Here is a 9,953-nt window from a genome sequence, read left to right as displayed (position 1 = left end):
CATAAAACAAACACAAACGATACCAAAGCCATTGAAAATGAAATAACATAAAAAACTAGTATTAGAAGGAATTTATCATACGCATCTCAATGGAATAATACTACGAGCACTTGCACAGCATGTTGAACACAATGAAACAAATACAAAATACTTCGCAAACATCGAAAAACGTAGAAGTGAACACAAACTGTACACACATTGGTAGTCAATGGCGAAGATATAACAAACAGAACTCAAATACTAGAAGAACAACGTTTATTTTTCGAAGCCCTCTATAAACGAAAACATGTTGAAAATAATACCCTTTTTAAACATACAAATCATGCTTTAAATCAAGAAGAAAAACTACTGTGCGACGGATTACTTAATGAATATGAATGTGGATTAGCACTTAAAGAAATGCAAAATAACAAAAGCCCAGGATCTGATGGCATCACAATCGAATTTATAAAATATTCTGGAATGATATTAAAACACATTTAATTAATTCACTTAACTATTTATTTAACAACGAAAACTTAACTACGCTACAATAACAAGGTATAATATCACTCATTCCAAAGCCTGGAAAAAAATTGGAATCCTTATCAAACTGGCGCTCGATTAGTTTACTGAACAATGATTATCAAATTGCAACTAACTAAAAGCATATCAAACAGAATTAAAAACATATTACCATCAATCATCTCAAGATCGGAATCTGGTTTCATTAAAGGTTGCTACATTGGTGAAAACGTACGTCTGATACAAGAATGCATAAATTATGTCAACCGACCAAACAATTCTGGCCTAGTTTTCTTTGCAGACTTCGAAAAAGCTTTCGATTCACTAGACCGTTCGTTTATGTTATCTTGCTTAGAAAATATGAATTTCGGTGAAAGTCTAATTAAATGGGTTGAACTATTGTATACCGATATTAACAGTATAATTATTAACAATGGCTTTTTCAACGAGGGGTAAGACAAGGATGTCCACTTTCATCCACGCTATTTATTATATGCATCGAGTATCTATCACACTATATCCAATGCAATAAACATATACAGGGAATATCGCTAGAACCTGACGAAGAAATTAAACAGTCCCTTTTTTGCTGACGATGCAACTTCTTTTTTAAATGACAGTAGTGACTCATTCAATAATCTTATAGAATCGCTAACTCTTTTTGGAATGGCATCGGGTCTTAAACTAATCAAAAGTATAAGCACTGTGCTACGCAAAGGTCAATTTAAAAAAAGTTTTAATTCAACTGGACATCAGATGAAGCAACACGTTAGGAATAACCTTTACAAACAATGAAAATGAAATAATTCTATAAAACATATTGCCTAAACTACACAAATTAAAAAATTGTTTAAAATCATGGCCTCATCGTCAACTTACACTAATCGGTAAAAATACCGTGTTGAAAACGTTTGCACTCCTTAAAATAATGTATACACTAACAGTTCTTCCAAACCCACCAAATGATATTATTGAAGAGATAAAATCAGAAATATGTAATTTCATATGGGACGGTAAACCTGATAAAATTAAGCGAACTCAATTTATTCAACCAGTAGAATATGGATGTATCAAATTAACGGATATAGATTCATTCCTGAATACAATCAAATGCAGTTGGGTTAAAAGATATTTAGATATAACCAATACCAGTAAATGGAAATAATTCTACCAGAAAATTCTTAAAACATATGATGACTCCTTACTTTTAGAATGTAATATCGACAATAATATTATAGATGAAATTTCATCCAAAAATGAATGTTCTATCGGCATGGTGTAGAGTAACTCATAATTTAGAAACCAAAATAAACAGTAAAATCATTTAATGGAACAATAAAGACATAACTATTAACAATAAAACGTTTTTCTATAAAAACTGGTTCGAACAAAACATAAAATATGTTGATCAATTGTATGACTACAGAATAAACGACTTCTATTCTCTTGATAACTTATGCTACATATTCGGAATACCTACAAGTAATTTCCTGATGTAATACACATTGATCAAAAGTATACTCATATATATTAAAGCTGTTACAAATACAAATAACACTCCATGCCCTTAAAAAACATTCGTAGAAAACATAATTGCAAAAAAAATGAACAAAATATTTGACACACTTCAAATTAAAAACCCTGCCGAAATCTCTAAAGCTTAAACTAAATGGCAAAACCTTCTTGGAGACCAAAAAATTAATTGGAAACAAATATTTGTCATGCCATATAAATCAACTACTGATAGCACACTGAGAAATTTTCAATATAAATACATCCATAGAATCATAGCTACCAATAAATATATTTTTGAGTGCAACCTATCCAACACAAATCTATGTGATATGTGTAGTGAACATATTGAAACAATTGAACACCTTTTCTGGAAGTGTTAACATATTCAATTTCTATGGAATCAATTGACAACCTTTCTAGAAAAACAATAATTGAATGTTAAACTATCTGTCTCAGACATCAGTTTAGGGATTAGATAGGTTAATAACGCTGTGAATAACATAATTATATTAATGATTTGTTTTATTTTCAGCATGAAATACAGAAAACAAACACCAACAATGAACTGTTTTATCAATTATTTAAAACCGCAGATTCAAATTGAAAGCCCTACACAATAATACACTTCATATATTCGAACAAAAATGGAAACACATTAAACTTTCATAAACAAGTCCAGTATGCTTTCTACCTTCTTTATGAAACTCATCCTTATTCAAAACTATTATGTGTTTCTCCTTTTTTTAACACCTATAACAAACAACAAAAGAAAAAATACATATTAACCCTTTTTTAATCAAAAGGAAACCACAAGGTCAAAAAACTATATATTAGCATATATTGTATAACATGTTTTTGAATATTATTGCTCCTACATGGTATCACTTTGTTTTAAGATCATATACATGTATACATTGTATGTCTTATATTGAATTAAAAAAGGTCATCAAGTGGGTTCCTACTTCAAACAACATAGATACAGTTACGAAAACCATGTGTAAATATTTAGCCAGACCGTTATAAAAATGCATAATTTATATCATATTAAAATGATGAATCGGGTTTGCGTCTGTATGTTTAATGGCATTCAGAGGTTGATGTTACTGTCAAAGAAACTTTGAACGCCTACTTAATACTTTTGCACGACAATGTTGAAAGTAGTAAGGTATTCACACGATTTGAATCCCGTTGACAGACCATTCAAGTCTCAATATGATAACAGATGAAGCAATTATAAAGAAGACCACATGAAATGATTTATCATAACGCGTATATCAATGCTATGTACCGCCTAGACGAAATTATTATTGTATTAATTCATTAACAACGCAGTCGCATGTTTTCATGTTAGTCATATAAAAAGCATGCAATACGTGTAAGGTATAATGGTTCGTGCACTTAACTTTGTAAAATGAAAAGAGCAAACATTCACAATTATATAATACAATTCTAATAAAATATATAACCGAGTGCTGCCCGATGCATTGTCTTACAAAATCAGTGATGTTGTTTGTGGACACGGTATTGGAGCATATTTTAAAACCAAATATTGCTGTTTAAATTCTCCGATTTAACACGTTAAAACAAAACATACATTGTATTGGTCTGTCAAAATAAATGATCCCAGATTTAATCGAATGATGACATGTAATTTGTCATTGTATACTTTTATTTGCACATACAATTATTCATTTTCCTTAAATAAAACAAAAACCGCAGATGATACTATTACTGCCGATATATTTTTCTTTAGTGTCAGTTTTTTCAACAACTTTTACATAACGTTAATCGGTAGATTTACTGATTCGTTATGCTATGGAACGATGAAAGCGAATAAGCTTTTCCGACGTTTGACTAGAGTAAACAAATATGCCGTAAGAAAATCAAATTTTGAATAACCGATGTCTCATACTTGTATGTTATGGATGTGCCAGCAGATTTTCGCAATTGTTTAACTGATTTACAGTATCCGCAAACATCAAATGATATAAAGGATAGAATATTGATTGCAATTGACTTTAAAATCGAAAAAGTATAAGAAACTTCAAAACTGCGTATGTTAAGCCTAGAATAAATGTGTTTATTGCAGAGACCTTTGCGCGCACAGTTTTGCCATGTCCTGAAGAATGAGAACATACAAATACGTTTACTATACGAGAATGTGCTGATACCTTTGCGTTTAAAATCACATGTAAACCTGTTGAGATACGCCCACAGTACATGTCTCGCAAATAGCAGTCACTTCTCATGCATGTTGTATATCTCTTCGGCGAAGAATGGTTTCTAAAATAATGGTTACGCACTCGAGAAACGTTAATTCGCCCCCCCCCCCCCCCGTGTATCCTTGAGTGTCATTATTATCTTCGAATTAAATTTTCCAAGTTTATACAATCGCTGTTTGTATGATACATTTTCATAACCTGTTTTCCTTACAGGCTTACCGGTCTCTAAGTTGTATATGATTTTATTCGTTATTATTTGCAACGGAAATATGAATGAAATTATAATAGTAGAAATTGATATGTTTAAGCTAATGCAAACTTACACGAATGATTTACTGTTTACGTTTACTTTTTGAGTACGTTTTGCGGTTCGAATTTGTGTCATGGTATTCATGGTCACTCAATATAACATTTAAAAGTATTTCACGGCAAACACACCGAACTATATGTTTGACTGGAACATATTTATTAAAAACTTTAAGGAGCGTTTGTTGTTTAAATAATTATGCAACATATATTATGTATTGACAATATTGTGTGTTATTTTTATTACGGAAATACTGAATAAAAAGACATAGCGCGGGACCGTTACCTGACTGTTGATAAGTTGTTAAGAACTCGATCTAGTTACATTCTTTAGTAAGCATAATCTACTTTACACGCACGTGGCTTCAGTTGGTTTCATTAATCGTTATACGACTGTGGTATACATTATAAGATATTAGATAACTTTGCAGTATTTCTGCATAAACATTGTGTGTCGCTTAATTGGGGCGGTTGCCTATTAACACATATATTAAAATCCTCATTAGCGTATATTTAGAGGCATTTTTTGTTCAATCTAAGGTTTGTATTTGTGTTATGCTTCTAAAAAGCAATATTTTGTATTGCAATTTTTCACTCACACATACGATCGTATATGTAATGAACCAGGACCATTTCGGATGCATGTTACACATCATTTGATTACATGATTGTGTGGCGTGTTGTTCTGCAAGTGCAATCACAATTCTAAAAACATTAGTTTCCATGAGCTAAATACAAATAGCAACAATCAGTTGTTCATGTCATTCAGATTGTATATAATTACATATATACGTCGTATAACATTTTGCCAAAAACGGTTATTGTATTGTTATATATGAAATGTATTGATAAACGTTCACCAAACCGTTTGAAAACGCGATAGACAATTCAACTTGGGATATTTGTATATCTAACCGTAAAGAACGTAAAGAATGGATCCCCAACGGTTGCTTAATCAAATCAAAGCGCTGAAGGCACTGAAGTTGTTCGCTGTTGTCGTCCTTGATTAGCTTGTGCGCATTGCACAGGCTAATCAGTGTGCACAGGCTAATCTATTTGACATGCATTAAGACCATTTTATTCTCTGAAAGCAGCCAATATGTACAGATTTCAATGATAAACACTAGACTGGCCAATGTCGACTTACAAGCAGGTAAATACACCCACTGCAGTAGTATAGCAGACGCTCCTAAGCATTCGTCGTCTGCAGTGCAGACAGGCAGCGGTAATCGTTCCTAGGATAGTGAGTTACAGTCCTGAGCGTAGCTAAGCTAGCTAAGCACATACTGATTTGCAAAGCATGCTCTGTAAATTTAAATCGCTTGATGTGGTTAGCTAAGTAGAGTATATATTAACCGTCAAACACTGCGGTTTGCCAAATAATTAGTGTCACAACGGAAAGTATTAAAATAGCAAATAATGTGTTCAGATGAATGCATTTTAGGTATATACAATCATCTACAGTTGATCCCGCTTTTTACATCTTTAAAATGTTATAGCATAAGTCTGGCTGTTTTCTTATTTTAACAGAACAATGAATAAGTAACTTTTGATATAGACTATTACGATAGTCGGTTGTTAAAAGAGTATGTGTATGTATGGTTGCTTGTGTTTTGTCCATTCTTAAGTCGGAGCATTGAGAGCGATAAAAGTCAGAGGAACGACACATGTATGTTTCTGTCTGTTTAATTAAATTAAGATTGATAACGCATGCATTTGGTATAATTATTTCAAACAGGTAAATCGTGAATATGTTTCCATGCTTGTTCGATTGGTTGCGTCTTTACCACGAATATTGCTCTAACAACTATGTAATTAGGTTACTACAACATACAGTGGTATGATACAAACAACACATGATCTACGTACAGTTACACAAAGCTATTTAACTGGGGTTAGGGTTACCACGAATATCATTCAACAAATGAAGTTAAAACGAATTTGCAAATTAAATGAAATGTTCTAGTACGTATTGCATCTTCTATATGGTAATTTTGTGCAAAGAACCCAGAATATGCAAGAGATTAACGTGAGCACCAAATCCGGTTCTCTAGCCATAATTAACGTTGTACCATTAACCCCTCGGTTCATAGGTAAGAAATCTGATATATGTATTTTCATTGCTTTTAAATGCACTTATTTTTACAAAATGCTATTAAAATATTGAGTATAGCCTACATTTAACAGTTTTAACCCACGTATGCACCTACATTTAGTGGATACGTGTTCACTTTTATCTAATATACTTGAAATAAATCATGTCCAATAACTAAAACACTGTGTCGCTTAGGTCATACTTATAACATATAAGTTGTTTCTAATGTGTACAACTTTATATCAAAATAACAACAAAAACTGCATTATCATTTAACTATTCAAACGTCTTTTAATATGATAGTAGGTTTTTATTACGACTCTATGTTATTTATCAAGTGGTTGAACAAATCGGATACATTAAGCATTTTAATTCAAAGGCAGCCGCTCTAACCGCACGCTAGTAAAGGAATGGTTTTGGTATAACATCGAACTTACGCAATTGTAAGCTGTGTGAAAATGTTTTACCATATTTGGTTCGTCATTCCCTTTCAGTATAAATCCTGTGTTTAACAGCGGCTCTTACAATTTTAGATTTATTAATATAGCATATCTGCGACTTTGTTGATTACGTTTTGTTAATATTGTATATATAAAATATAAGTCATAACGCCCCTTACAAGTGGTACAGTGATGAATATTATCGTTCACATGATATAATAGTTTTTCCATCGAACCAAATTTACGACAAAAGCGACCAAATTTCGTGAATAGGTACCACATTCTGGTGCATTTAGTCTAATGTATTTTTCGTGCGTTATGAATGTTTCCTTTCAATAGGATAGGGTCAATATGTCAATTAAAAAACTCACCCTAACTAAAAAAACCTATACTCGTTTACCTGAATGATAAAACCATAAATGTGTGTACATGTATTTACATCCCACGTGTTCTTTCTTGAATTCCCACACGTACAAAACATTTTTAAACGTGATATCGCAGACATTTAACGAGTATTCAACACTAGAAAAAGTGTGTCTTTTTATAAATATACTCAAACAATGCATGTACTTGCGTTATGATGCGCATTTGTCGTTCACTCCTTAGCACGTATACACACATACAAATTGGAGAGGAAAGTGGAAATTGAAGAGAACATTTATAAAATTTAGGTAGATAATCATTTTAAAATTGATTCAAATAATAATCATGGTAATGCATGCGTGAAGTTAATAACGCACAACCAATACACTGTATGGCGATTTTTGCACATGTGTAGTGCAAGCTTCTCATGTACACTTTGGTGCAGAACGAGAATAGTATTCCATATGTGTAGTCGTACAACGCGCATAAGAAAAATAGGTTGATTGCGTTCCGACATCTAAAGACACGAGGAAGCATGTTTATCTTGCAAGGAAATACCGAAAACGGCGTGCTATTTGTTATTTTAACCTCAATACGAACGAAATACGCTGAAAGAAATGAATTACAATAAAGTTAAAAAGGTACATTTCAATGTAAGAAGCATAATGAAGCGGAGATGTATATTGCGTGCATATTTTGATGAGTACGTATCCCATTTCAAAGCGACTCTCCCAAATATTCCACCATGTTAACATATACTGAACCTTCACCTATCCTAAACACGAGATGCAAATGAAAGGTTCACACGTTAATACCCTATGCATTATTAAGGAGCATATACTTATATTTTCTCATACGGTCCTGTTTACAAAACAGTCATATAAGACAATTATTCTCAAATTACTGCAGATACATGTTCTGCATATATTCAAATTACCAAATAGATTGGAACGTTTTATGTTTCAAAATGTTTCACTTGATGTTGTTGTAATTCAATGCATTGAACACTCACGTAAAATATGAGCAGTCGCTAGTCGTTGACTGGTAATTGACACGTTCTCATATGTGTGTATAAAAAGCTATCGATTATCGTATGAATACATTAAAGTGTGTTTTCACAATTTAGTAGAATGCTCCACACCTTCCTTGGATAGAAGTTGGAGTATGTCCGCCAGTATGTGGTTTGTTTATTGTCGGATCGCTGATCTGTAGGCAATTCGTTTTAATCGCGATACATTTAGAGCATGTAATCATATCTTCGAAACGGGTAGCCCCTTTACTGTTGTGGGAATGAAGACGCTTATTTAAAAATGGAGTCATCCGGTTAAAGGTCGGTGACACGTAGACGTGTGTGGTGAAATAAACTAGGTTCACAAGTGAGTTCAAATCTTTAGCGTCTTATAAAAACATTCAAACATAATAGGTCAATTCTGATAAAAACACAATTAACATTGGACAAATAATCGTCAGGGTGTATACATGTTTTGTTATAATATGTATATTCTTAGATTAACTCGGTGCACTGTTATAAAAGTAACTACAGTATACTGCATATACACATGTATTCTTAATTCATATCAAAATTGTTGGATGCATCCATTAGATGTATTACAAATACATGTCTGCACGGAAATTATATCACCATTGTTCTGCGTATTGTGAAACATAAAATAACAGTAAAATAAATAAAAATCAGCATTCTATTGGAATTTGCAGTTTCTTCAAACGTACGAATAGCCGAATACATAATTTCGTTTCGTAGCCGTTATCATGACCATCAAATAATTAGTCACGGCCGTCAGCATGAGGCGTTTTTTAAAAACCAACTCGAATTTAATCGTTGATAAAAATGTTTGTTTTTTTATTTTAGATATTGTAATTGGAATACCCGAAAAAAATGATTCCAGATTCAATAAAATGTTGTTCATATTTACCTTTGGTCTAAATCCTGTCAAAGTAGAGTTTGACTGAGAGAGTGGTAAATTTTGTTTGATTTTGTACCACATTCTAACGGATTTCTTGAATGAAAGCAATTTAGGAAGGTAGGGATTACGTTCACATTGTCTTCTTACTTAGGCTTTCAAAAGAACACACTCAACCTGCTCAATCCAATACTTATAATATAAATAATATGGAAATACTTACACCTCGGCTCTCCGACGAACATGTATAACTATCTCAGCCGGTCCGTATGATCCACGTCGTCGCTGGGGAAGCGATCAAACGGTGGTGCAAATACATTTTATGTTATGTATTATCGTTTTAGCTAAAAACTTTTCACATTTGCTCAACATGTTACATAATCGTAAACATGTGATATCTACGACACACTTTAATATAATGACATTAATTGTTTTCCAAAGATTATCGTGATATATGTTTGATAGCATTCCCCGCCTTTTTTTGCTATTTTTTTGGGTTACTGTATTGTTATCATATTTTAAAAATGGCATGTAGCATTGTGACTATCATGCTTTGATTTTTAATTTAGTAACCCGCCAAGATTAA

This window comes from Dreissena polymorpha, chromosome 10 (genome assembly GCF_020536995.1).
Source record: "Dreissena polymorpha isolate Duluth1 chromosome 10, UMN_Dpol_1.0, whole genome shotgun sequence".
Lineage (NCBI taxonomy): Eukaryota > Metazoa > Mollusca > Bivalvia > Myida > Dreissenidae > Dreissena > Dreissena polymorpha.
This window is presented reverse-complemented; position numbering follows the sequence as displayed.